Source organism: Chlorocebus sabaeus, chromosome 9, assembly GCF_047675955.1.
Source record: "Chlorocebus sabaeus isolate Y175 chromosome 9, mChlSab1.0.hap1, whole genome shotgun sequence".
NCBI classification, from domain to species: domain Eukaryota; kingdom Metazoa; phylum Chordata; class Mammalia; order Primates; family Cercopithecidae; genus Chlorocebus; species Chlorocebus sabaeus.
In genome coordinates this window covers 24,005,395-24,033,331 of record NC_132912.1, presented here as the reverse complement: position 1 = coordinate 24,033,331, position 27,937 = coordinate 24,005,395, and the positions used below count along the sequence as shown (strand labels likewise).

At 39.8% G+C, this 27,937-nt stretch overlaps 1 protein-coding gene across 2 annotated transcripts in view; it reads right to left on the bottom strand.

The window, feature by feature from the left end:
- KIAA1217 (KIAA1217 ortholog) overlaps positions 1-27,937 on the bottom strand; it is an 850,300-nt gene that overhangs the window by 526,926 nt on the left and 295,437 nt on the right. Inside the window, exon 3 of one of the 2 annotated variants that reach the window (XM_073018799.1) lies at positions 5,881-6,030. The gene's annotated coding sequence lies outside the window, so the exon portion shown is untranslated. Of the gene's footprint in view, positions 1-5,880; positions 6,032-27,937 lie in introns of those variants that run through there. The other variant, XM_008002527.3, reaches the window with a different exon arrangement.

Below are 27,937 nucleotides of genomic sequence, written 5' to 3'. Positions count from 1 at the left end.
TATGAGTTAGGATGTGATTTATGATCCCCCCCAAAATAGTTCAATTTATATAAAGGTGTATTTTCTACCAACAGAAGCATGAGATCAGGAATAGCTTAATCCAACCAAAGTTTAAATTTTTGTTAAAGCTGTGTTAAGAAACAACCTTGACTTCTCTTGTGTCTACAGGGTACTTCTAAGTTACAGTTCACTATAATAGGCATTATATTCCAGTTTCCTCTGAAAGTTCTGCCTGTTAAAAAAGTCCCCAGCCTCCAGAGTTCCAGCAACTAAATACAGACTTCAGTATTGTGTTTAGGGGAAATCCCTCATTCAAAGGCACAAGGGAGAATTTTACCCACTAGCCTTGAAGGAAGAGACTACTATCTTATAATCAGACACCCCGGTTTTCTGTGACTGGGGAATTTCTTTCCTACGGCCTCTCTTTATCCTGCTTAGTAGTTCTATGCAAAATGACACTCACTGAGCTTTTGCTTCTTGGCTCAGTTTTAGCAGGATCAAGGAAGCCCCAGGCTGTGGCTAGTGAGGATGGGCTTAGAGGTCTTAGAGAGTTGTAAGAATAACCTGGGCTTCAAATTGTGAGGTTTGATGTGGAGCCAAGATCCTAGGTTTACCTGGCTTGGTTTTCTCTTTAGGATTTATATAGTGACCCATTTCAATGGGAGTTTAAAACCACCGCTTTTGGAGTCCTTTGAGGTGCTGAATCCTGAAATATTCTCAGAAAGTCAACATAATCCTTTTCATAAAGGCTCACAGCAGAACTGCAACCAGCACCACCTGTCTACAGATATACCTTAGGTCTGCTTTAGATCGTAAAATGGAAATAAGCTTTCAAAGTGTTTTTCAAGTTGCCTTTGGGTTCTGTTAAATGTAGAAATGTCTCTTTCTTTCTTTTTATTTTTCCTTGGTCAAATGAAATGTCACTGTCATTTCCGTCTGAACATGAAATCATGCCATTGGATATTGCGGAAGGAAAATCCACATGAAACATCTACCCAAATGTTGTGGGAGAAATGCTGGTTTAGAAAAGCCTTTGTTCTGTGGCAGGGGCTGCCATGGTTGTTCCATCACATCAATTTTTACTTACACCATTTAATAAATAAAAACATGCTGACTGTCAATGCACGAGAACAACCCAACATCAATTACTGAAGAACAGAACTGCTTCAGTGAGAGGTGAAGAAGGGCAAAGCATCATGACAGGAGTTTTAAATTTCTTAAGTCGAACGCTAAGTTGAGAATTTCATTTTCCCTGTAATTGATTTCTTTTGTTTCAAGAGAAACTCACAACTTGTTTGAATCTGGTTTCTGCAATGTTAACATGGAGGCACTAGTACTTGCCAGTAATCTGCCGCTTTAGGATGTTAGGAGACTCCTCCTTTGCTTTGTTAAAGATAATTTTATTTATTTAATTTTAAGGCAAGATTTCACTCTGTCACCCAGGCTGGAATGCAGTGGCATGATCACAGCTCACTGCAGCCTCGAATTCCTGGGCTCAAGTGATCCTCCTACCTCAGCCTCCTGAGTAGCTGGGACTACAGGCAGGCATCACAATGTCTGGTAAATTTTTTATTTTTTTTGTACAGATGGGGTCTTGCTATGTTGTCCAGGCAGGTCTCAAACTCCTGGCCTTAAGAGATCCTTCTGCCTAAGCCTCCCAAAATGTTAGGATTATAGGTGTGAGCTACTGCACCAGGCTGAAGACAATTTCTTAGATAGAAATACCTATCCAATGTTCTGGAGGTTCCATAGGTAATGCTACACATGAAATACTACACTCACAGGCTCTGGTATTCTCTACCTGGCTCACTAGGTATGTGATCTTAGCCAAGTGTCCTAGTCTGATAAAGGTCATGTCTCAACTGCAGACTGAAGTTTATTACCAATCATATTGGAGTGTTGCAAGGTCTTAAAGACAGATTGGACTTATAGCTGTTGGATGTCTTGACTTCAAAAAGTAGTTGCTGTAGATTTATTATTTCTGCATCCTAATCCCATCTTTTGGTCATTCTGCACTTCCTTTGCTTCACTTCCACGACCAGCTGGAACCCCCATCCCAGAGAGGGAGTATTTGGGGTGACAGATGCCTTGTTTCCTGTCCAGGGCCAGAAAAGCCTTCAGGCCCTGGAAAGGAAAAGAAGTTAGCAGAATGCAAGTGTATTTATTCTAACTCCACTGGTTTTAAAGTTTCCTTTTTTTTTTTTTTTTTTTTTTTTTCCAGCAAATGTGTTTTCTTCCTCTCATGGAACCGAGAACATATGTGATCCCTGGCAGATGATTTTTGCAACTCTTAAAGTCAGGATTGGAGAAGGCTGACTCACAATTTCTTACACTGCACGTGTGAAATCTTTCAAGAAAACTTGAAGGGGGGGAAGATCTACAGTATCTTGGATGATGTTTTCAATTGCTATGAAATTGGTAAAAAAAAAAAAAAAAAAAAAAAAAGGATCGATCAGTTATTTGCTTCTATTTCTGACTTTTAAAAAAACTTTTTATTTTAAAAGAGCAGGAAGAGATGGGTTGAACAAAAGGTACTATCACTGAGAAGAACAGAAAGAAGGTAACATTTGTAGAGCATTGTAGTTTTCCATCTTAATCATTTGATCCTGTGGCATTACTGTGATGCAGGTTTTATCTGTGACAAGAACAAAAGACCATTGAGACTTTATTGACTGTAATAATTGACTTTTTTTTTTTTTTTTTTTTTTTGCATTTTACTGTGTCATTTTTTTCTTTACTTTTTTTTTTTTTTTTTGTCTTTTTTTGAGACGGAGTCTTGCTCTGCTGCCCAGGCTGGAGTGCCCTGGCGCAATCTCAACTCACTGCAAGCTCCGCCTCCTGGATTCATGCCATTCTCCTGCCTCAGCCTCCCAAGTAGCTGGGACTACAGGCGCCTGCCACCACGTCTGGCTAATTTTTTCTATTTTTTAGTAGAGATGGAGTTTCACCATGTTAGCCAGGATGATCTTGATCTCCTGACCTTGTGATCTGCCCACCTGGGCCTCCCAAAGTGCTGGGATTACAGGCGTGAGCCACTGCTTCTGGCCTATCCTGTCATTTTTTTTTTTTTTTTTTTTTTTAAGTTCATACAGCTCAGGTTTTCTTAAAGTAAGCTACAGGATGGGAAACTAGAACATGATTCCTGTTAAAATAATACATTTGAGAAAATGTTTCTTTAGCTATCACTGTAATTGACCAAGTATGCAACAGACATTCTTTTATAAGATATCCAGCCCCTAACTTCCAAAATGCCAGATCAAAAGTCTTATCTATGCAACATGTTTTATGAGTGATTAATTCTGAGTGCCTATGGACAACCACAAGGACAGAGCCCCCAGACAGATACATACATTCAGCTCAGACAGAGTAAGTCTTAATCACAGAGGAAGTCTCTGAGAGCAAATCTCCCAAGCTCAGAAAGTAAGAGTTCCAACAACTCCTGCCACAGAGACTAGAAAAAGTGTCAAGAGCCAGAAATATTAACTACAGGCTAAGAGGTAGTCATTTCCACTTCCTTCCAGAGGTTGGTTCAAATCCTGGGCTTACCACTTAGTGACTGTGTGACCTTGAGCTAAGCATTTCAACTTTGCAGAGTCCTGTTTCCCTGTGTGTAAGTGGGGATACCAACAGGTCATCCCCGTGCATGGTTGTGAGATAAAAAGAGATCACATACACCGCACAGCATGTGGTATGCAGCAGACATCAAATAAATAGTAGCTATTGTTTTGTGTCATTGTGATTATCTACAATCCTGGGTTTGCAACATCATTAATGCTATAATTTGAAACACATTTATTCTTTATATTCTAGCAAACTAGTTCAAAGTCTATTTTTCAAATACATTATCTAGTTTGGGCTTTAAAAAAAAAAAAAAAATCCCTGTCGATGTTATGCTCTGCTTATCAAAGGCTCTCTCTAATGCTTACCCAAGGGTAAGTAAATTACACAGGATTCCGTTCTGCCTTCTTTTATTCTTCTCCAACCACATTCCATGTGGTAATGGGCCAATTCCTTTACTTCCTCTTTCCTCCTACCACATTCTATACCCGAAAAAGATGCCGCCAGTTAAGTTTTAGCCCTCCTTTAAAAGTGAATTTCCATCTTTATTTTATTCTTTAAAATTATTTAAAGTGGTTGCAAGTTCTTTTAGTGCCCTCCAATCCCAATTCAGGCAACAAAACAGTCACAAGAGAGAACGATTAGTGCTTTTGCCAGGGTCTCCTCCCACGGATGACTTTGTAATGAACTATGCATCCATAAAAGGTTGACTCTTTGATCTCTTGCTGCTTGTACAACACTAAAGCGCAAGGCATTCCAGGGCAAACCACACAAAGAGAGAGGAACACAGGTTATTTATGGTAGTCCGCTGACTCTAAGTTTAGCCTAGCTCTTTAAAGATTCAAATACACACATCATATTGACTGCCAGGTCTGCTCCCTCATGTTACGGCAGTGTCTAATGGGGCGGTAGCGTAGGAATGTCTGATCCCTGGCTTCTCCCTGGGGTGAGAAAGGTAGCTGATTTGGCAGAGACAGTCACAACAGTATTTATAGAGACAGCAGAAAATAGAATCCATATGCTTACAAAGGGAAGTCAGGGTAAATCACCAGGAGCTCAGAGGACTCCTGAACTCCCTTTCTGAAGCCTGTTTGACTTCTGGCACAGACTAAACAGGACCTACCCACCAGCTTTCTAGCTGCACAAAATCCAGCACCCGCATGCCCTCCTTCATCTGATGGTTTTCTACCAACAATGCCACTTTACAGGAGGGGATACAGCCTCTTTGGTTGCTTGAATTCAGAAGCTATTTTGCAAGCTTTCTACCATCACTAAGGGAACTTTTGCCATCACTCAGCAAACTTCCTGTGTCAGAGTTGGTGCAAACATTCTGACACTGAGGAAGCTAAGTTTAATGCTTCCTGACAATGATTCTCTGACCATGATGTCTAAGGCCCTTCTATCCCTCTGTGATGTGGTTGAGTGCTGATTTATACAGCTCACTGAACCAAACACCAAATTGAATGAAGATGGTATTGAGACAAGATAAATCAATCAATCAATCAATCTACCTGTCTGTCTGTCTATCTATCTAATTTCCTATCTTTCTTTGGATTAAATATCAAAATTTTACATCTTGCAGTCAGAATGATGAGGGCTGTATGAAAACTTTTGTAATGGGAGAAAATGCAAAATGCTAATAGTTTTTGTTAGCATAAAATATTGAACTGGTGGATTTATGAACAGAATTTAGGCTGAATGGATACGTTAAAGTTGGGGATGAATTGGGTCATCTCACCATTCCAGACACTCAAGACTACTCATGTAGGCTGATCTAGGGAAAGCAAAGGGATCTCAATGAAACTGGAAAATTAATTGTGCTCCTTTTATGGGATCCTAACTTTGATCAAGATCATAAAATTGGACAGACCAAAAGGGACTCTTATTTCTGATTCATTCTATTTCCTCCATAGACATAGGCAGTCATCAGGTATCTACACGGTTCTCTATATCCTTTGACAAAAAGTTCATGTTCTCTGAGCATTTTCCATATCTTTAGTCATTATCATGGCTTTGAGCCAGAGTCTGAACACAAAGACAGGCATATAAATGGATCTAATACATGGTCTGAAAAATAACACATATGCCGCTAACCCTGTCCGCAAGACCAAAGGAAGAATGACTAAAAATATAAAGCAGTTGCATATCAGAACAAATACCTGTGGGAAGATCGCAGGGTTCAATTTGGACATTTTGTTCCACTGAGCTCAGAGAGGGAATGAACAGAAGCCAAGTTTTATAGATAGGCCTTTAGCTTATAATTCATTCACTGTCAAGATGATGGATGCTCATTTTATGATTTAATAAAAAGATAGACCTTACCTGAAAAGAAAATAATCAGGAGGAGGAAGACTCCACAGAGAAGTAATGCAGTCTTTCAGGGGCAATTCCCAGGGGCTCCGGGCTGTGGTTCCGCTCTGTCTCCAGGACACAGTGCAATCGGCCACAAATTTAGGACCCCAGGATCTCCATCTGTAAAATACAAGTCAAAATGGAATCGTTCCCACTGCAGAACTGCTAAATGAGTAATTAAAAACTCAAATGGATTAAAAAATAAAAACAAAAAAGCGCAGGCAAAAGTGAAGAATAAAATACCTCTATGATATACAGCCCGGCTCAGGATGCTTTGTAATTACACACAGGGCTTTACAGTTATCCAAAGTTAGAGTTCAAATTAACTTCAGTTTTCCAGTATTTTCCCCAAAACATTAGTCGGATGCTATAAAGGAAAGTAAACACATTCGACTAAGTCAATCATGAAAATAAGAGTTGGTTTATGTAGTTGGGGGCAGAAGGAAATGAAGAGAGGCCAATTGAGAATCAGAGAGGGTGAATGAAAAGCTGAACCATCGCGGACTCACCTCTCTTATCCCTTTGTTAGGGAGTGACGTGCCGCTGCCATGGCTATGTCACTCCGAGAGCCTGCTGCACAGAGATGCCCAGTTCCCCCAGCCATGCCAAACAAGACATGGTCATGGTCATGGGAGTAAGGAAAGGTAGGAGAGGCTGGACCACTGGTGAATATGAATAGCCCAACATAAAGGTTTCTGTCTAAATGGAATTTCTGAAGCCTAAAGATTTCAAAATTATGGAAGAGTCTGCGAGGCACCTCTTCTGTGGAGGAGGGTTTGGGGATTGTTGAGGAGACCCAGAAAAATGAACTTGACATGGAAACCTTCCCTTGCGCTTGGTAGATTTCTATGCTGTGGGAAACTGCAGTGATTTACTTGATGCGAGACAACTGGGTGCTCAGAGAATAAGGCAACTGGTTTGAACAGTATTTTTCCCAACAGAAATTTATTTCTATAAACTCCTCTTAGGATCCTGAGAAACATATTTTAAGGAGAAGGAAAATGATGGATAAAAGTATGGAAAAAGGTAATTGAACACACTTAAAATATGTCACAAACACACTATTGAGTTTTGACCATCATTTAGTAGGCAGGCTATTAAAATGTGAACTATGCCTCAATTAAAATATATCGCAAACATTTTGTTGAGTTTTCACCCTGAAATACTCATGCTATTTTACTTTTAAAATATTCGCTATGTCCATACAATTTAAATTATTTCTTGTGCTGAGTTCAATTAGTTATGAATATTATTATACTTAAAGTTTTATTTTCAAGATCTTTTGGGCATCAAAGCGGTCCACTGAAACCGTATAACCCAGGAGAGGTGAGTGGCCTTGATGTCAGGTGAAGTCTAGGTTCCTGGGGAAACCATTTGATCTCTGGGCTGTTTCTTTACCAACAAAATGAAGGTATGAGTTCTTGATGAGTAGAGAATAGTGTCCCAGCTCTGCTAATCTATATTCGAAGTTCTAGTGTTGATTCTGTGACCACTTCATCGTAAAACTTTGCACACATTCTTACCTACTCTGAATTCTTCTTTTGTTTAATACTTAGGACAACATTTTCTTCACTCACCACACTAAGTGGCCACTGAATGACATCAACACTGTGAAATATTGAAAACTGAATATTACTATAATATGCCAACTACCTGGCACTTTAACAAGGCACCATACTAAATCCATTGTGATCACTTTTAACAATAACAATTCTCTAGAAAGGTAGAAGTGATCTCACACATTACTATAAAGGAAAGCCAGTTTCCAGATTTGAGATGATTTTCCTGGTGAGTAGCAGACTCAAGACTTGAACCCAGGTCAGTCTGACTTCGAAGTCTGGGATCCTTCCACTTACATAAACCAGTGACCAGGTCAAGGAGTGATTATTCGCCCAATGACATAAACATAGCTGTTTGATTGCTTCAAATTATTATTAGAAAAATGGTAATAGTAATCAATTGCCTGAATGTCTCTGTAGTGAAAACTTCTAGCGTCAAATCTGGCGAATTTGAACTAATTAGGGGAGGTAATTGAAAAATGTGTATAAATAATGCAGACAATAACTAGCTTACATTGAGTGCCAAGCATTGTTCCCCATACATTATCTCATGTTATCCTCGGGACAGTCCTACCAGCTAGGCATTGTTAGCCCAATCTTGCAAATGAATAAGCCAATGCTTTTAAAGGTTAGATACACTGTCCAAAATCACTTTTTTTTTTTTTTGTCGTCATTGTTGTTGTTGAGACAGAGTCTCGCTTTGTCGCCCAGACTGGAGTGCAGTGGCCAGATCTCAGCTCACTGCAAGCTCCGCCTCCCGGGTTCACGCCATTCTTCTGCCTTAGCCTCCCGAGTAGCTGGGACTACAGGCGCCCGCCACCTCGCCCGGCTAGGTTTTTGTATTTTTTAGTAGAGACGGGGTTTCACCATGTTAGCCAGGATGGTCTCGATCTCCTGACCTCGTGATCCGCCCATCTCGGCCTCCCAAAGTGCTGGGATTACAGGCTTGAGCCACCGTGCCCCACCTCCAAAATCACTTTGTAAGTGGCAGAAGCCTGATCCCAAATCCCAGTCAGCCTAACTCTGTAGCCCATTCTCTCCACGGCTACTCTCTTTCTGTGCATGTAATAGTTTGCAATTCTATGTGAATAAGTTTACTGTTTGGGACAAAAAGTTCTAAGCTGCTCCCACCATCCCTCTCTTTTCCTTGAGACCCGTTGTCCAGCCTTCCCGCTTTGGTCCTCCAGGACACCGAACAAGGCTTCTGGTGACCCCTGGTTCCACAGTTCACAGCCCTTCCTTCCTACTAGATTGGTCCAATTCTATCCCTGTTCCAAACGTTTGTATTCATCTTTTCTGCTCTTCTTCCCCCAAATCTTTGCCTCAATCGCTATAGTTTTGCTCTCTTCTTTCCCCTTTTTGCATGTGAGAGAGAAGAAGAAAAGAGCACTCTTGAGGAAGTTATATATGAGAAGGCAGATAATTTGTGCATGCACAGTTGTCTGTTGCACCATGCAACAGGACATGAAAATACATCTTGAGTTATTTGCCGGTCACTGGATCTTGTTAAGAAGTAATTAGCAATAATAATTCATTGCTTGGATCTCTTTGTAGTAAGCAAAATTCTTTAGAATCTGGAGAATTCAGACTAATTGGGGGAGGTAACTGAAAAGTGTATTAGAATATAGTTCTAAATATAGTTTTATTATTTTTACACAAATAGAGTAATTCTTAATGAATTTTGTTATAATGAATGAATAAGAACATTTGCAATCAGTCTGTGGTTGTTAAAAAAAAAAGATGAGTATATCAAGACCACTTGGCTTAACCTGAAAAATCTTGTCTTTGAATAAAATAAAAAGCCCTCGGCCGGGTGCTGTGGTTCACACCTGTAATCCCTGCACTTTGGGAGGCTGAGGTGGGCGGATCATGAGGTCAGGATTTCGAGACCAGCCTGACCAATATAGTGAAACCCCATCTCTATTAAAATACAAAAATTAGCCGGACATGGTGGTGTGTGCCTGTTATCACAGCTACTTAGGAGGCTGAGGCAGGAGAATTGCTTGAACCCAGGAGGCCGAGTTTGCAGTAAGCTGAGATCGTGCCATTGCACTCCAGCCTGGGCAATAGAGTGAGACTCCTATTCAAAAAATAAATAAATAAAAATTAAAATAAAAAATAAAAAGGTCTCTGAAATAGTTTGGATGTTGCTACCCAGTTTGTAAGATTTTGGAAGAGAGGGCTTATTTCGTAAACATGAACTTCAAATCAGTTGAATTCCAAATTATTTAAAAATTAAAATACTTTGGAAAAATAGGAATATGAAAACCACTGAGTCTGAATGAACCCAATTTTCCTGTTTGACTACTGCAAATTACTGCAGTAGCAGAATTATAGAAAATGTTCTGTGATTCAAAGTGACACATTAAATCATCAGAGTTATCCTGTGACAGCACAGTATTTGTGAGTAAAGCGATTATGAAACCCACCCCTTTTTGCAACAGACTTTCTCCTACTGGTCCCCTGGCAACCAGTCAGATTTTCTCATTTGAGAAATTCAACCTGGCTGCATACAATAGATAGAAAAGCAAGAAAGTAAGGTGCAATTTCATCAACTGTGAAACAGTTGATGATATTCAGAGTTCAATAAAGACTATTTGAAGGACATGAACAGATAATTCCCAAAAGAAGAGAGACAAAAGGCCAAAAAAATGTAAAAGAAATGCTCAACATCACTAATTATCAGGGAAATGCAAACTAAAACCACAATGAGATACCACCTTACTCCTGCAAGAATGGCTAGGCTATAATTTAAAAATCAACAAATAATAGATGTTGGCGTGAATGTGGTAAAAAGGAAACACTTTTATGCTGCTGGTGGGAACGTAAACTAGTACAACTACTATGGAAAACAGTGTGTAGATTCCCTAAAGAACTAAAAGTAGATCTACCAATCAATCCAGCAATCCTACTACTAGGCATCTACCCAAAATGAAAAACAAAACAAAACAAAAAACAAAAACAAAAACAAAAAAACTTGCATGCACATGTTTATAGCAGCACAATTCACAATTGCAGAGATGTGGAACCACCAGAAGTGCCCATCAACTAGTGAGTGGATTAAGAAATTGTGGAATATATACACCACGGAATACTAATCAGCCATAAATAAGAACAAAATAATGGCATTTGCAGCAACCTGGATGGAGTTGGAGACCATTATTCCAAGTGAAGTAACTCAGGAATGGAAAACCAAATAGCATATGCTCTCACTTATAACTTTGGAGCTAAGCAATGAGGATGCAAAGGCATAAGAATGATATAATGAACTTTGGGGACTCAAGAGGAAGGGTGTGAGGGGGTGAGGGATGAAAGACTACACACTGGGTACAGTGTTCACTACTTGGGTGACAGTTGCACCAAAATCTCAGAAATCACCACTAACAAACTTATCCATGTAACTAAAAACCACCTGTACCCTCAAAACTGCCAAAATAAAATAAAATACTATTTGAAGGGTATAAAAGAGAGGGGTTTGGGTTAATTTGTCCTTATTAAATATTGCATTTAATTTCTAGTTATTGCTGGTTTAACGTGAAGCAAGGGTAACATCTGAAGTTGGGTGGAGCAGAGGTCCCTGTCAGAGCCTCTGGTGGGCCCACCAGGAGTCTGAGGAGACCTGGAACAGCAGGAGTAATTCTGGCAAGGAAGGAGAGAGGCAAGGTCTCTGGATTGTTCTAAAAGTGCCTCTGCGGTTAGAGGAGGGGGCAATCTGAGTAAAACGTGTGACCTGAGACTTGGAACTGACCCAGGCCCAGCCCTAGACAACCTATGCCTGTGTAGAGAGGAGACTGAGATTGAATTGGAAAGAGCCACAAGTGACTGTGGCCCTGACTAGAAGTTGCTAGTTATCAGCAGTAAGGAGAACTAGGCGGTAAGAGCATTGAGGGCAATCGCCACAAATCTGCTCATCTCACCTCCTTCTGTGGCTCTTCACCTTCCTGAGAATAATATCCACAACCCCGAGAGCCCCACGAGATTGTTCACCAGTCTGCATCAGCTGCTTGCCTCTTGGTTTCTTTTCCCAGCCTCATCTCCTATCACAGCCCCCATGGGGATCCAATGCCCAACTCATGGCTGAACTACTGGCAGTTGCTTATTCAACTATGTTCTCTCATGACTCCAGGTGTGTGGTTTGTGACACCCTCTGTCTGGAATGTCTAGTATCTGCCTGAAAAATCACCTACACTGCCTGCAAGATGCCAGGGCAGCACTGTTTCTTCTGTGAAAACCATAGCAAACTCCTCCTTGCTAAAGTATGGCATGAAGTAGTGGCCAAGAGTGTGCACTCCAGATGAGAGGGTCAGGGTTTGAGTTTAGACATTCCCCTCGCTCAGGCGAACTTCTGTTTCTTACAATCAAGCACTTTGGTGCAAACAGAGCCTCCATCCTATTCTTTCTAACCTTCCTATTCAAATCACCACTTTCTAGATCAGTTCACCTCTCAAAGACTCTGTTTCCTCATGTATAAAATGGAAATGACAACGATGGTAATAAAAATACACACATGCCATTTAGTTGTCTTAATAAAATAAATATCTGTGAACCATACAGTAACCTCCCTGGTACACAGTAAAGGCTCAATAAATGTTAAGAATATTTTCATGTATCTCTTATTATAGCATATCTTACGTCACTGAAATACTTGTTTACCTTCTATTTTCTCCACTAGAATCTGAACTCTTTTGGGGAGGACCTGTGCCTTACTCATTTTGTGTTCCTCACACCAGAAATAATATTTGTCGCATAGTTCAGTTTGATCATTTATTTAATAAGAACTCACCGAATGGCTGATCTGTGACAGACATTAAGAATACAAAGCATGGCAGATGTATGAATGAATGGTGTCAGGAAAATAGTATATAAGTAACTCCAATTATTACATAAAGACAGTGTTTATATTATATAAGATGAGCCTTATTAGTTAAAATTATAAGTAGAGCAACATTTCAGTTAAAATATACTCACATTGGCAATAAAAGCAGCTCTGTGTGTGTGTGTGTGTGTGTGTGTGTGTTTACTTTGCAGTCTGGCCCCATTCTACAATATCTTTATTGTTAAGGTTTTAATTCAACAAAATCAAACCTCAAGGTACTGAAGAACTCCAAGAGATTATCTGGTCTTCATTAAAAAGTTCAAGCCTCAGAGGCCACACATTTTTCCCAAGACAATCAATTTCCAGAATGCTGTTTCTCTTTGCTGCCTCTCACTTGCCCTCAGTGCCCATTTGAACACACAGGAGGCCCATGGAGGGCGAGCAGCGCTCAAGCTGGGATGAATCCCCAATTTGTAAACAAGGCATGGCATCCAACGGCCAGAGGAAGCTGTGTACTTGAATAAATCTGATGGTGCTTTCTCATGCTCATCAATCTTTCCACCGTGTTTGGTACAGTTAAAAAGCCAGTTGGATTTCCACAACTGTTCAAATCACCATTTATGCCCCAGGATACCGCATGGCACAGAAATGACATCAGACCTACAAGACACACATTGTGTTACTCAATGTGCGATGTTAATTGCATTAGTCTGTTCTCATACTGCTATAAAGACATACTTGAGACTCGATAATTTATAAAGGAAAGAGATTTAATTGACTCATAGTTCCACAGGGCTGGAGAAGCCTCAGGAAACTTACAATTATGGTAGAAGGGGAAGCAAGCCCTTCCTTCTTCACATGGTGGCAACAAGAAGAAGTGCCGAGCAAAATGGGAAAAATCCCCTTATAAAAACATCAGATCTTGTGAAAAATCATTCACTATTACTAGAACAGCATGAGGGTAACTGCCCCCCCATGATTCAATTACCTCCCACTGCTCCCCCCTACGACACGTGGGGATTATGAGAACTATAATTCAAGATGAGATTTGGGTGGAGATACAACCAAACCATATTGCTAGTTATATAAAGGTATACTTTTACTGAGTTGGATTTTAATAGTATACAATGCCAGAAAGTATGATAATATATGAACCATGCTTCCAACAGTTTTACGAGATTTACAGTAATCTTTTTTTGTTTGTTAGATAGGGTCTTACTCTATCACCCAGGCTGGACTGCAGTGGTGCAACCACAGCTCACTGCAAGCTCAAACTCCTGGGCTCAAGTGATCCTCCCACTCAGCCTCCTGAGTGGTCAAGACTACAGGCTTGTGCCAACATGCCCAGTTATTTTTTTTTTTTTTAATTTTTAGTAGAGACGGGGACTTGCTGTGTTATCTAGTCTGGTCTCAAATTCCTGGACTCAAGTGATCCTCTCGCCTTGGCCTCCCAAAGTGCTGGGATCACTTGGGAGGGATCACTACAGTAATCTTAATAAATCAATAGAGGGCACATGAAGTTTTTATTAGTCAGAGTGTTCTAATACATTTCCCCCTCTACACTGAATATTGCGGGGAGAGTCCACCATTCGAAACTTCTTTGCATTATTGGGAAATTCTCTGCCATGTCAGAGAATCTATCCCCTTATCCGTTAATCTAAGTGGAAAGGGTAAGACCCTTCTCAGATGTTTCCCTCCCCCTTCCCCATCTCTGCACCATCCCTGGCCACCAGTGTCCAGGTGGGTAACGTGGGCTCTACTCTAAACCCCGAGGGAAGGACTCAAGATGATGAGAAGGGTAGAAGTAGCCATGGCAGCAGTGTGGGAGTGGCTTGTGGCAAGAGATGACAGTGGTGGTGCCCTGGCCACATTGCTCCTGCTTCTTAATTGCCAGTGCCTACTTGGGGCTGTCAGGGTCTAACACTGCCTCCAGCTACTCAAGAGTCAGTGAGTTCTCTGTCTCCTATTCCAGGTCCTGATTCTTGCAATGAGGCACCCTCCCTGGGGCAAACACACAGGTTTCACCCTGTTCTTTTGAATCTTTCTAATTCAAATCAACCGACAGACTAAACAAAGCAACCACCACCAAATATACCTACAACCATGCAATCCACTTTATTTGTATTCTCGTTTTAAAAGGCAGTGCAGTTATTTTCTTATAAATTATGTAACAGTGCCCAGAAGAAAAGCAGAAAAAAACTATATATGGCTATTTTTAGTGATAGTTTTTTTTCAGAAATATTAATATAAAGCTATCCCAATGATAGAGATCTAGTCTGAATATTTGAATACGTATCTAAATATACTGTCTGTTGTGCTGTGAACTTTTACAATGCCTTCTTTCTCTCTTGAAATATTTCTAAATGAAGAACCACAGTCAAACATTAAATCTGGAATGTACACTCAGCTTTGAATTGTTTTTAAATCAGTAACCGTGCTCAATACCAATCACGCTTGCGTTTTTGCTCACAGAATCAAAGTATTTTCAACGCAATGCCAAGGTCTTCTGGTTATGAGACTTCTCCATTGAGCCATAGAATCAGCGAGACCTTTTGTAAGTGCCCAGTTTCCCCAACTAATTCTCCCCTGTTGTTCAGAATGAAATTCAGAATATAGTGTCATGGAAATTGAACTGGCCTTTTTAACTGTATCAAACATGGTGAAAAGATTGGTGAGCATGAGAAAACACCAAAAGATTTATCCAAGTACACAGTGTCCTGTGGCTGTTGGCCCTTGTGCCTTGTCTGCAAATTGAGGAATCACCCCAGGTCGGGCACTGCTCGCTCTCCTTTGGCCTCCCATGTATTCAAATTAGCATTGAGAGCAAGGGAGAGGCAGGAATGAGAAACGGGGTCCTGGAAATTTGTTCTCTGCAGGGAGTGCATGGCCACTGATGACTGAAGTTTTGGATGCAGACCAGATAATCTCTTGGGGTTTTTTTCTGCATCGAGGTTTGATTTTATTGAGTTAAAATCTTAACAATAAAGATTTTAGGATGGGGCCAGACTGCAAAGTACATAAAAGTCAGGAAGGAAATCACAAAGAAATAAATGCACCAAGGAAAGGATATTTGTTTGTAGACTTTGCTAAGGTTAAGTCTTTTTTCTTCTTCTTCTTCTTTTTAAAAATATAAATGAATTTACTAATGTTTGAAAGCAAAGGAGAAAGAGCCAAACGGAGGGTAAAATTGAAAATAGTTGAGAGGATGTTCCTGGGGAGTTGGTATAAATGAGATTCAGAGAACAGGCAGATAGATTGGTTTTGGAAAAAAAAAAAAAGGAAGCTCCCTTTTCCATACCTCCTGGCTTCAGGGAGCCATGAACAAAACCAACGTGCCCTGGAGAAATCACTTCAGGCATGGGCATGGCTCTGCCCTTCTTGCAACCTCCACCATTCCCTACACCTCCCATATAACTGAATTGGCACTGAGAGGGAGACCCAAGTAAGAAAGGGAAACGGGGCCCCAGAAATAGGTTCTTTGAAAGAATATACAGGGCCCTGACACCTCAAGCCTTTAATTCCCTCAGTGGATGCTGTCAGACAGTCAAAGGCCAGGTCTGTTACATCTCTCTATCTAGAATTAGATGTAAAGTATATGTTTGAATACCAAGGAATAAAATGACTTGTCATGGTAGAGAAGGTTTCACATAGAAAATTTTATTCTGAAACCTCCCAGCTTGAGCTTCTTCCTATAGCTACCTACCACAAATTATTTTTGTAATAAAAATAAGCTCCCAGAACAAACTAATTACATGGGAGAACAACTTACATTTCACTGCAGTTTTCACAATACATATTTTTCCCATCAAATATGAGTTAGCCAAAGTAATTAGGAAAAATGATTAGCAAAGCTCTTTATTGAATACGGACCCAAGCAATTAAAAAACTAAAGCATTTCTTTCCATAGTGGCCTTAAACTCTATTTTCTTTTAAGCAGGCATCAATTTTCCCTTCAATGATACTTTTTTGGGGGGACATGTGATAATGTGGGAGGTTGTAACTCTTCTCCTGAAAATAATACTAAGTTCTTTTTTCCTTCTTTCATGGTAGAGCTTTCTGCAAGTTCGTAGGAATCATGAAATGTGGCTGCTGCTTCCTTAAAGAACACTAGAAGCACAAACTGTTGAAATCCCAGTACCAATCTTTCATAGAAGGGACTTGAGAATCACTTTTGAAACAGGTTAGACCAGGAAGCTGTACTGTTTTTCAATTCTCAAGTCATCCTGAGCTTCTAAGAAGTAACAGTGAGTTTTGAAGGCGTTTGTCTCTCCTCTTTATGCCTCTACGTTTTAAAATACCGGGGATGCTCAGGAGTAAATAAGAATAAAAACCATGTGACTGAAATCACATTTTCCCCTGTGAGCCAGTTAAGTATTGTTGGAAATTCCACAATCCAAGGGTAAACTAGCATCTCTCTTCATTCTTTTGAACTGTGGGAACTCGGGCTTATAGAAAAATCTACTAAAAACAATAAAGATCAAAGTTAAAGTTCATATTTACAAAAGCCTTTAAAAATAGATTAAAATTTTATAATTTTATACACAAATTCAGATATGAATGGATTAGCATTACTTCCGAATATTTCATGGTTGTTTTACAACTTACGATCTTCATGAAAAATGCAGTTTTCAAGTACTTTGGTATGGCAGTTAGCAGTTTCAAGTGAACCAGTGGATTTTTTTCTCTCACCATTCTTACAGCAAACATTTACTGTAGGGCTAAGGTGTGCCAGGCACTGTGACAGGTGTTGGATACACATTAAAAAAGAAAATAACAGCCTGGTGTCTGCTGTTGTGTTTGCTGTCTAGGGAAGAAAAACCCACCACAAGGAATTACCAGCCCAATGCTTCCCTTTCTGCATGGAGAAATTGTCTCCTTTTTATATCAAAAATCCATTTTGCCCTTATGATTCCCAAATGCTATACCTTCCCTGTCAATGCGAGGCAAGAAGGGGCATAAGCACAACTACAGTAACTTGATTTTCATGGTTCCTGCTTCCTGAACAGCATAAAGGCAAGATGCTTTCTGAATATCTTTGAAATGACTGCATTTGCTTTGTTTAAGGGCAAAAATGGCTGAATAATGGTCTTGATGCTTCTAGGCATAAGCAGAGGCTAGAAGTGGGCAAAAAAGGGAGGCGGGGGGTAGCTTCTCTATGAAACAAGACACATACCTCTTTGCTATGGGCTCGCACCAGCATTTCAGTCCCAGTTTGAATTTGCAAAGCATATTTCCATCATCTGTGACATTCATCACGGTACCCCAGTGAGAGGGACCGTTTCATGGCTTGCATTTTACTCAAGAGAAATAAGAACCAAGAGGTGAACTGGCTTTCCCAAAGTCAATAATAGACTGGGGACCAGGATTCAGAGTTTGTAAATCCCTGTCTTGTGCTGAGCATGTTCAAACATACACTTAACCTTGCCAAAAAATAAGCGCTCCATTTTTACTGTTTAACTAATTAGAATCAAGACACATCAGGCAGCCAGGCAGCACCTGGTTCATAACACAGTGACATTATTTTATTGCTGTTTCAATCTAAAAACTTAATGTGCTTCCAAACTTCTCAATGCTTTTATGAGACTGTCCCTGGATTGCCACTTCCACCTGTATCTATTCCCAGGTATCTTACATTTGCAAAATTGACCTGAGAAAATATTACTTAGAAAATAATGAAAACTCCAGTAGAAAGGAAAAAATGCTCTCTTAATAATGAGGAAGCTATTTATCCTAATTTAACCTGATTTTGTTGTATATAGACACAACACACACATACACACACACACACACACACACACACACACATGCACACACACCATAATCAGCTGTAATGGAATTGATAAAGTAGGAAATTTGCTTGAGGGGTTTTTACCCCAAATTCTACAATTATGAACATGACAGGTTTCCTGAGCAGTGATTTTTCCAGAAAAGATTCTATTGTGTTTCTTTTTCCCATTTACCAATTTGATTAGCTTTTTTCCTAAAAGCTAAGAGCAGCAGTCTAAGTACTCCAGAGCATAAGGGACTTGCTCTTCTGTTATTTTGTAGGATCTTCCAGGAGACCATGATCTCCCCGAGGGCCGGAGCCACCCCTGCACCCCTAGGTCCCAGGGCAATGCTTGGCACACGGCAAGCGCTAAACGAAAATGAATCTGAGTGTGAATCTGTTCTCTGCTATTACCATGCTGCTCTTGGCTTCTTTTAAATTTTAATAACATGGATTGGAGGCAACACTTTAAAAGACACGGAAAAGCAAGTTTTTCTTTTATTTTACAGCTCAGGATAAGGGTATTACATAATTGTAAATAATGCATTCATATTTCAGATCTTGAAACCAGTGAAAAACAGCCATTTCAGACAGTAAAATAAATGATGACATGCTCCCAGCAAAATTGAATCCTGTATTGGTTATGAAGAGAAAATCCAACCTACGCTTAACAATGCTTCCAGATTCACTAAAAGTTTCTACAGTTTTAAAGTTTGAAATGTTGCCTAAGGGTTTTAATGAAGCTCCGATTCAAGGACAGAAATGGTTGTACGGTTCGGATTTGACTTTGGTCAAGATGAAATGGTTTGTGCACACAGCTTCCTACTGCCCCCTGGTGGGGTGATGCTGAACTATGCTCAGAAACCTTCCATCAACCTTAGGGTCAATCTCAAACATGATCTTGGCTTCCACAGTGACATCTTCAAGAAAGTCTGCTGAGTTTAAAGTTAAAATTCTCCTTGACTTTCTGCCCCATTTCTCCAAAGTTTGACCTGGGTGGCAGAAAGAAAGGTAAACTGCTTAGCAGGGGGATGTTAGGACTCCATCCAGAGAACCCAACAACCTCGATAGTCCCATGGATAAAGTGATGTCGGGCTGCGGGACTGTCCTGGGACCTAAAATCAGCACGAAGGAGATTTCCTCTACATCAGATGTCCCTGGTCCTCAGCTACCTAACCCCCAACCCTCAAACTCCCACACATCCACACCCCAACCCAAGTGTAATATGCCAACTGAAAGATTATTGAGGTCATTTTCAGCTTCGATAGTCATCAACTTGTGGCTTAGAAACCAAGAAAGGCTTGTCAATGTGAGGGTGTTTCTAAACCAGGTCAGGAACACACCACAGTCATGACCAGGTTAGACCAAAGATGACTCCATATAACTCAGATTCTCCTCTTTCCCTCTAGGGATACCCAGATCTGCTCACAAGCTAGAGTAGTCACTAGGCCTTGGCACTTGCTCCCACCCATTGCATCAGGAGAAGTGGGAAGGCCTGCAACCTCAGGACCATTTCTCTGTTCTCCTGAATGTTTAGGAGCCTGAACTGAGACTTAGACACACTTAGAAGACTCATCCCAATTCAGCATCTCTTACAAAAGGTGGACTATAGGCTAGGTGTGGTTGCTCATGCCTGTAATCCTAGCACTTTGGGAGGCTGAGGCACGTGGATTACTTGAGGTCTGGAGTTCAAGACCAGCCTGGCCAACATGGTGAAACCCTGTCTCCACTAAAAATACAAATGTATTTTTGATGAAAGTACAAAAATTGGCTGGACGTCGTGGCTTGCACTTGTAATCCCAGCTACTTGGGAGGCTGAGGTAGGAAAATCCCTTGAACCCAGAAGGCAAAGGTTACAGTGAGCTGAGATTGTGTCACTGAACTCCAGCCTAGGGGATAGAGTGAGACTCTGTTTCAAACAACAACAACAAAAACAGAAAACACAAAAACAAAAACAAAAAGTGTGGACTACAGAGAGCCAAACTCTTGGACTCTGGGAAATCTGAAAGAGTTGGATAGTCTCCTAGATATCTTCCCTGGAGCTTCTGAAGGTGTTGACTGCTCCTGGTTAGGATGAGGGGACTAAGCAATAGCCTAGAACAAGAGAGGAGAGAAGATCATGAAAGTCCACGAGATTTGCTATTTAGTCAACTTATACCAGTGGGGATAAAAAGGAAGCTATCGGGCCAGGCGCAGTGGCTCACGCCTGTAGTCCAAGCACTTTGGAAGACCAAGTCGGGGGGATCACTTGAGGTCAGGAGCTTGAGACCAGCCTGGTAAACATGGTGAAACCCCATCTCTACTAAAAATACAAAAATTAGCCTGGTGTGGTGGCAGACGCCTGTAATCCCATGTACTTGGGAGGCTGAGGCAGGAGAATTGCTTGAATCCAGGAGGCAGAGGTTGCAATGAGCTGAGATCACACCACTGCACTCAAGCCTGGGCAACAGAGTAAGACTCCATCTCAAGAAAAAAAAAAAAAAAGGAAGCTATCAGAGTACCTTTATTCATGGGGAGAAGTGACTGCAAGTGGCTCATAAATGACATATAAGCAAAGAAGAATGAAGTAAAGCTGGCGGTGGTATCACTTATTTCATTGTCCCACAGTGTTGGTTCAGTTGATCTGGCTGGTTGGGGGAGTTTGGTCCTTCTTCCTCCTGCCACCCTCACACTCCGTTTGTGTCCCTCCTAGAGTTGCAAGCTCAGTGGAGGAGGATAAATAGTGTGACTCTGTCACAACCCAGAAACTCTCCTGGTACATTTGTAGGGGCCGACAGGGATACCAGCTTGACAGTGTTAGGGGCCCTGTGTCAAATCAGGGCCTGACCTCGAAGGTTCCTTTTAGACCATTGGCTGGGATGTGTTCCTTCTTATCCCACCATGAGGGCTTCCAAAAAAAAATAAAAAATAAAAAAAATTAAAAAGATGGCCCTGTTTTGGCCTTTCTTGGTTGCCAGATAAACATACATCGTGTAAAACGTTTCTTATCCTGGGGGGTCTTCAACCTCAAATCAGGACATGAGCATATTCTAAATAGTTCCTTTCTGCTGCTTTGCCTTTGTCAGACTCCATCCCTCTCCTGATACTCTTGGGTCTTGTTCTTGGCTTTGAAAAGATGGCAATGGGGTAGGCAAGGATTGCATCTCCTTCTGGATCCATCACATGAAACACATATCTTTGCTTGAAGTTCAAGCCTCACCATTTCTATTTCTTGGCTACTCTGTGAGCTGCATTAACTTTTTAGTTTCTTCACTTAGTGAGTTTTTCCTTTTTGAATGGACTTCTGAATACATATTTGCCAAAGTAATTTCCACAATGAATTACCAATAAAAAGAAGACTTGTAAATCTAGATGGGTAGCAAAACCCAAAGCATGCTAGTTGTTTCAGTTTTGTGGTTTGGGGAGTATTCTTTTATGGTGTTGCAGAGTCAGAAAAGTAATTTTACCAGAGAAGAGCCCAGAGAAGATGGATTTTGGGGGGCAACCAGGTAATCATGTCATAATATTAATGGATTGCAAGACAATTTATGTTCTCTACTCTCCACTATGAAAAGTTGACTTACTCATAGCCTTATAATGACCAGTCTTGCTATATTTAATGGGATAAAGTACTCAGCCTAGTAGTCAAGTTCTCCCAAAACATACCCAACCAGCTACTTCCTATCATGAATCTCCCTGCCCCCAACAGATTATTGTCCTATCTGACACTGGGATATGTGGTGTTTATTACCAACTTAAAGTATGTGTGCCTGTTATCACCTTCCCTAGAATGCTATTCCCTGTCTACTTCATATAACTATATCATATGTCATGGTTGTGATATACTGATATATACGTGAAATGCAGATAGATAAGTTCTAGATATATGAATATCTAGATATAAAACCTATGTAGATATCTGAACATGTGAACATATTATCTAGAACCTAACCCATTTTATAGTCCAGTTCAAATCCAGGGTGGTGTATAGAGTTTACTCCCTTTTCCGAATCACAGCACTGAATATATTACACTTGCAAGTACAGGATCCATGATCTCACTTCTTCATCCATCCATTTATTTCTTAATTAGAGAACAAGCTCCTTCAGGACCTTGGCTTGTACTTTTGTATTCCCACTAACCACTTAACTCAGGGCTATGCATATCTGAGTGCTTAGTCAGTAGATGACGGGCTACATGAAAAAAGAACAGAGAAGTCAATGGAAACAGGATGGCAGAAAAACAGCGTCTCAGCACAAAACTGAACAATCATGCGTACAATGCTAAAAACTGTTCAAGTGGCTGCATGGGAGCAGGGCCTGAGCTGCATTTTGCTGCAGACTCACAGACTGGATTTGCAAAACATGACTTTTAGCAGAGATTAGGAAAATACCCGACTAGTTTGATGACCCAATCAACATGGATGCAGAATTTGACAATCCTGGCTCTAAACGTCATTTAAGCAGAAGGGCACCATTTCACACTTGGCTTTGCATGTGTAGACAAAGCCACTTGTAACTCTGTAATTTCTAAGGGCAGGTTCCAAGTTATACTGTCACTTTATCTCACTTGCCTGCAATTCTCTCACTCATAAAATGAAGGATTTGGGATATTAGGTTGTTCTCCAAGGTTCTTTCTACCTCTAGAATTCTATACTCTTATAACCCACTTTCTTCCTCTATAGCCGTTTCCTCCCTCTCTGGCTGTCAACCCCTAAGACAGTCAGTCAATTTATTTTTTAATTAGGACCCTTTGTAAAGATGTCACAGACCAGCAATTTAAAAATATTAAAGCACAGTTCCTTACGTTTTTATTTGCTCATGACTCTCCTCTTCCTATGGTAATTTAACATTTTTGCAAAGCTAGCGGTACTTTAAACAGATATGCCAACTTTGAAAAAAATCAGAAAAAAACAAAGTGCATGCTTTCCTAAAATATATTTTAGGAAATCTCTTTTTCTCTCCCAGCACCCAAAGATATGACTAATCATTAGAAGAGTGGAGGAGCACCCACAGAAACTGAATTAGGAGAAGGGTGTGGAATTTTTTCATTGAGCGTGAATAAAAATCCACCTCATTTCGAAAAGATTATTAACATTAATAATTTAATGGTGAAGGATACTATTTTGCTGAAAGAGATAAAAATGATTTTTAAGGCCTTCATGAAAAGAAGTAGAAAAGGGAAAGATTTAAGCAGAACTGACAAATAGCAAGATGAAAATTGAAAATCCAATCCCTTAACTTGTGTGAGGCTTTTTCTAGCCCTTGCTTGGTTAGGATACATGTTGCATGACTTACCTTGGAGGTTAGAAGAGAATACATTTAATCAAATAGTTCTCTTCCTCTCTCTGCCTTGTTTATAACCAATGAATTAATCTCAATGAAGATACTTTTGCAACACACCCAACTCCTTAGCTTTCATAAGCTTCATCAAATATGATGCCATAAAAATGGGGACACAGGATCAACTCTCTCCCACAGCCTGCACCCATGTCCTTCAAGTGGGATGCGTGAGAAAATTACTGTTTTTATGTGTCTACTTTGTGCTAGATCTGACCAAGGCACTTGTCATTCATTTCTTGGTTTAATCCTTGCTAAAGTCTTAGCAGGTAAGAACGGTCACTCCCCTTTTTTTTTTCTAACTAGAAAAGAGGCTCAAAAAGGTGAAGCAATGTGCAGTCACTTGTGTGTGCAGTAGAATTAGTCTCCCATGAACCTAAACTCTTGTTTTCTTAGGTCTGTAGAACAAAGGGGATGTAAATTACTTGTTAAATAACTTAGTTATTTGAAGGTAGTTCTGACATTAAATTTCTTTCTATGATATCACATAGTCTTCCTAAATAAAAATCCCAAGTTAAAAGTAATGGGGGTACAAGAACTGCTACCCCAAAACATGACACCTTGGAATATTGAGTATTTTAATCCGAAGGACATTAAGAAAACCACAGAAGCAGAAAAGTCTCTCTGATCTTCCGTCTTAAAGACTCTCATGTGACAGGTGACCCTCTCTATATTCAGAGGGAAGGAATGCTACAGAGAGGCCAAGAAGAATCTGAACACACAGGCCTTGCTAACTTCCCCCAGTTTATCACCATTAGATCATACCCCTTTGTCCAATCATACTTCTCCATGACTATCCACTTCTTTACCAAAGCTAGCATAGAAAATACATAGTTTTACACATGTTGGGGTCTCCATTTCTTTATGAAGTATCCTGCATCATATAACACTTACATCAAATACATTTGTGTGCTTTTTCTTTTATTCGTTTGTCTTCTGTTATAGAAGCCTCCTCCATGTACCTAGGATGAGTGAGGAAAAGACATTTCTCCTCCTCCACAATGGTGAATGTTGCTTATTTCTGCAAAGCTGAGGTACAATATGTTTTGTTGTTGCAATCTGAAGTTTCTGTTCCAACTGTTGGAAGTTATGCTTCATGTAACTTAGATTATGCTAATTTTTCCAGAAGAGTCAATGAAATAGAAAAATGTTCAGAAATTAAAATAAAAATTAATGAAAATTGTGCTTTTTAATTAATCACATCAGCAAATCGGTGTTTCATATCAAAGTATTACGTAATGAGATTCTAAATCATGTTGCCAAGAATTTCTGTGTAAAACATTTCCATATGGTAAGAGTCTGTAAAATTTTATAACACATTCACAAATCATTGTGACAAGGAACACTGGTGTTAATTTCTTAAAAGTCAATGTCATTTTCCCAATATCATTTTCTGATTTTATTTTATGGTGTCTTGCAACTTGGAAAACAAACCATATGCTTTCTTAGAATATCAAAAACAGATACATAATTATTAATGTAAGTAAACAGGCTGACACTGTATAGTTCCCATATACTTAGGGTGTGTTTTAATACATCTTAAAACCTAAAATGAGGCCTATATTATGACACTCATTTTTATTTCTCTTGTACATCACATGGTTTGTATGTATTTTGCGTATTTATTTGTTTGGTCTTTCTCTGATGCTCCAACTACAAAGTAAGATGGTTCAGAAATACATAAACTCTCCAGTTATTCTAAGCAGAAAGAGATATAAATCATAGAATTCAATGATTAAAGAAATGTTGAAAGGGTGGGAGGAGAAAAAATGTAAATTTGCTACTAGCTTTAAGAGGGTCAGGAAATTTCAGAGACCCCAGGAAACTATTGGTTATAATTATAGTTTTATGAACCTCTGAAACCAGTCATTATAGGAACGCCTTAAAGTGCTAAAAAAAATTCCACATCTGCTAAATCCCAGACGCCTGCCCATGGAACAACAATCTGGCTTCTGCCTGTCTTCCAAACTTTGTGAGAATGCTTCTTATTGGCAGAAACGAATCTGGAGCCCTCCTGGCAGAGCATTCTAGAAAATGGAGTTCTCAAGCTTCTAGCCCCCGCGACAGATGGCAAGGGAGTGGGTACTGCTGGACAGCCTACAGATAATTTGTTGAAAGTTCTGAATGGGAAGGATCCATGCTGCTTTAAAAAAAAAAAAAAAGAAAAAAAGAAACACTTAAATATTTAAATATTCACAATTTAAATTTCCATTGTGGTAAATATTGATAGAGCGAACCCACATAAACAAAAGCTCTCCTTGGTATCCTCAAAACATTTTAAGAGTGTAAAGTATCCTACGACTTAAAAGTTTGCAAACCACCTTTAAAATATTTTCAAGATCACAATAAGAGGTTTTGTGAACAGTTAAAAGTATTTATTTACTAATTAATTCACTTAAAAAACAACAAGATGAGAAGAGTTGGGAAGATGTTGGTCAAAGGATACAGACTTGCAGCTAGGTAGGAATACATTCAAGTGATCTATTGCATAATGTAGTGACTGTAGTTAATAACAATATATTGAATTCTTAAAAATTGCTAAGAGAGTAGATTTTAAGGATTCTTACCACACACACACACGCACACACAGACACACACACATATAAGATGTGAGGTAATGCATGCATTAATTTGATTTAGCCATTTCGTGATATATACTTTTTTCAAAACAAGTTGTACATGATAAACATGTATAAGTTTTGTTAAAGTGAATAAATAATAAAATTATTACACATGAACATAAGTACCATATTTTTAAATAAAAATGATGGCATTTCTTTAAAAAACAAAAACGAGTAAGAAGGGTAGCTTTTTTTGGTGGGGGGCGGGGAACGGAGTCTCGCTCTGTCACTCAGGCTGGAGCACGTGCAATGGTGCAATCTTGTATCACTGCAATCTCCACCTCCCAGGTTCACACCATTCTCCTGCCTCAGCCTCCCGAGTTGCTGGGACCACAGGCATCTGCCAGCACGCCCAGCTAATTTTTTGTAATTTTAGTAGAGATGGGGTTTCACCGTGTTAGCCAGGATGGTCTCGATCTCCTGACCTCATGATCCACCCGCCTCGGTCTCCCAAAGTGCTGGGATTACAGGTGTGAGCCACTGTGCCTGGCCCTTTTTTACGTTTTTGGAAACCTTTTTAACATCTGGCATAACAGATGATGTATTCACTCTGTGATCATGAAAGAATGGGCAATGCAAAGAACTTTTAAGTATTATTGTGGAAATAGTTTGATCTGTAAAGACACCCTGAAAATTTCTCAGGGGCACTCAGGGTCCCTAGACCACACTCTGTTAAACACTCTATTCATACATACCTAGTCACTAGCATTGAATCTGGTGCATGACAGAATCACAGAAGATATTTGTTGAATGAATTAAGGAGTAAAAGGACACTACATTCATGTATTGTACACTGCACAATGCGTGTAGGCAGCAGCCTGTAGATATTTTCAAAGGAAGACTTTCTCTCACATTCATTCTCAGTCCTCATAATTTTGTTGCAGAAAGACAGGGATTAGCACAGGAAGCCACATTTGTGATGTGACATAGAGTTGGCCTTCTGTATCCACAGGTTCCACATCGGTGGACTCAACCAACTGTGGATCAAAAAATATTCATAAAAAGAAATAATAAAAAATAGCAGTACAGTCATAAAAAATAACACAACTAAACCACAACAGTGTAATAACTATTTACATAGCATTTATATTGCATTAAATATTGTAAGTAATCTAGAGATAATTTAAAGTATACAAGAGGACATGCATAGGTTGTATGCAAATACTACACCATTTTATATCAGAGACTTGAGCATCTGTGGATTTTGGTATTCACTGGGGGGTCCTGGAACCAATCCCCCACTGCAACTGAGGGACAACTGTAATTTGATTCAGGCCAGCCTAACACAAAATTGCAAATTGGATAAGTTTGCGTTCAGTGTCTCCAATTCACGATCATAGAGTCAGAGAATTCTTACTAGGAGGGATCTGAAATGTCCCTGTCCCTCTAATATGCTTGAGGTGCAGTTTTATGAATCCCTGATTTTTTCAAACTGGACAACATGTACTCCTGAGGGACTCTTGGTAGAGTGTGGAATATTCAAAGCCATGGAATGATCCTGGGATGTCAACTTTACTTGAAGGCTTTGGGGATAACAATACATTAAACAATTATATTAGAACAAAGATACATACTGAAATGTATTATAAATTGTGTTATTTGTCTCAATTCTTCTCCTCTTTCTGCCATGGGACTTGCAAGGCAGTAGAATAGTCAGAGCATAATTTCTGCATGCATTGATTTGGAGTTTAGCCATGTGATATGCTTTGGACAATAGAAGCGGAGCAGGAGTGACAGTGACCACCTTCTCTTCTAAGGCCTTATGAGAAGAAAGGAAGCCACTGGACCAAGAAGAATAAGGAAACATGCAGCAGACTTGAATCTAACCTCAACCTGGAGCCAAGGAAACCCAAAGAACCAAGAAAACCATATACTTGTTTTAGCCATTGAGATTTTGACTTTGCTTGTTATGCATCAAATATTGGCTAATACAGAAATCAGTACCC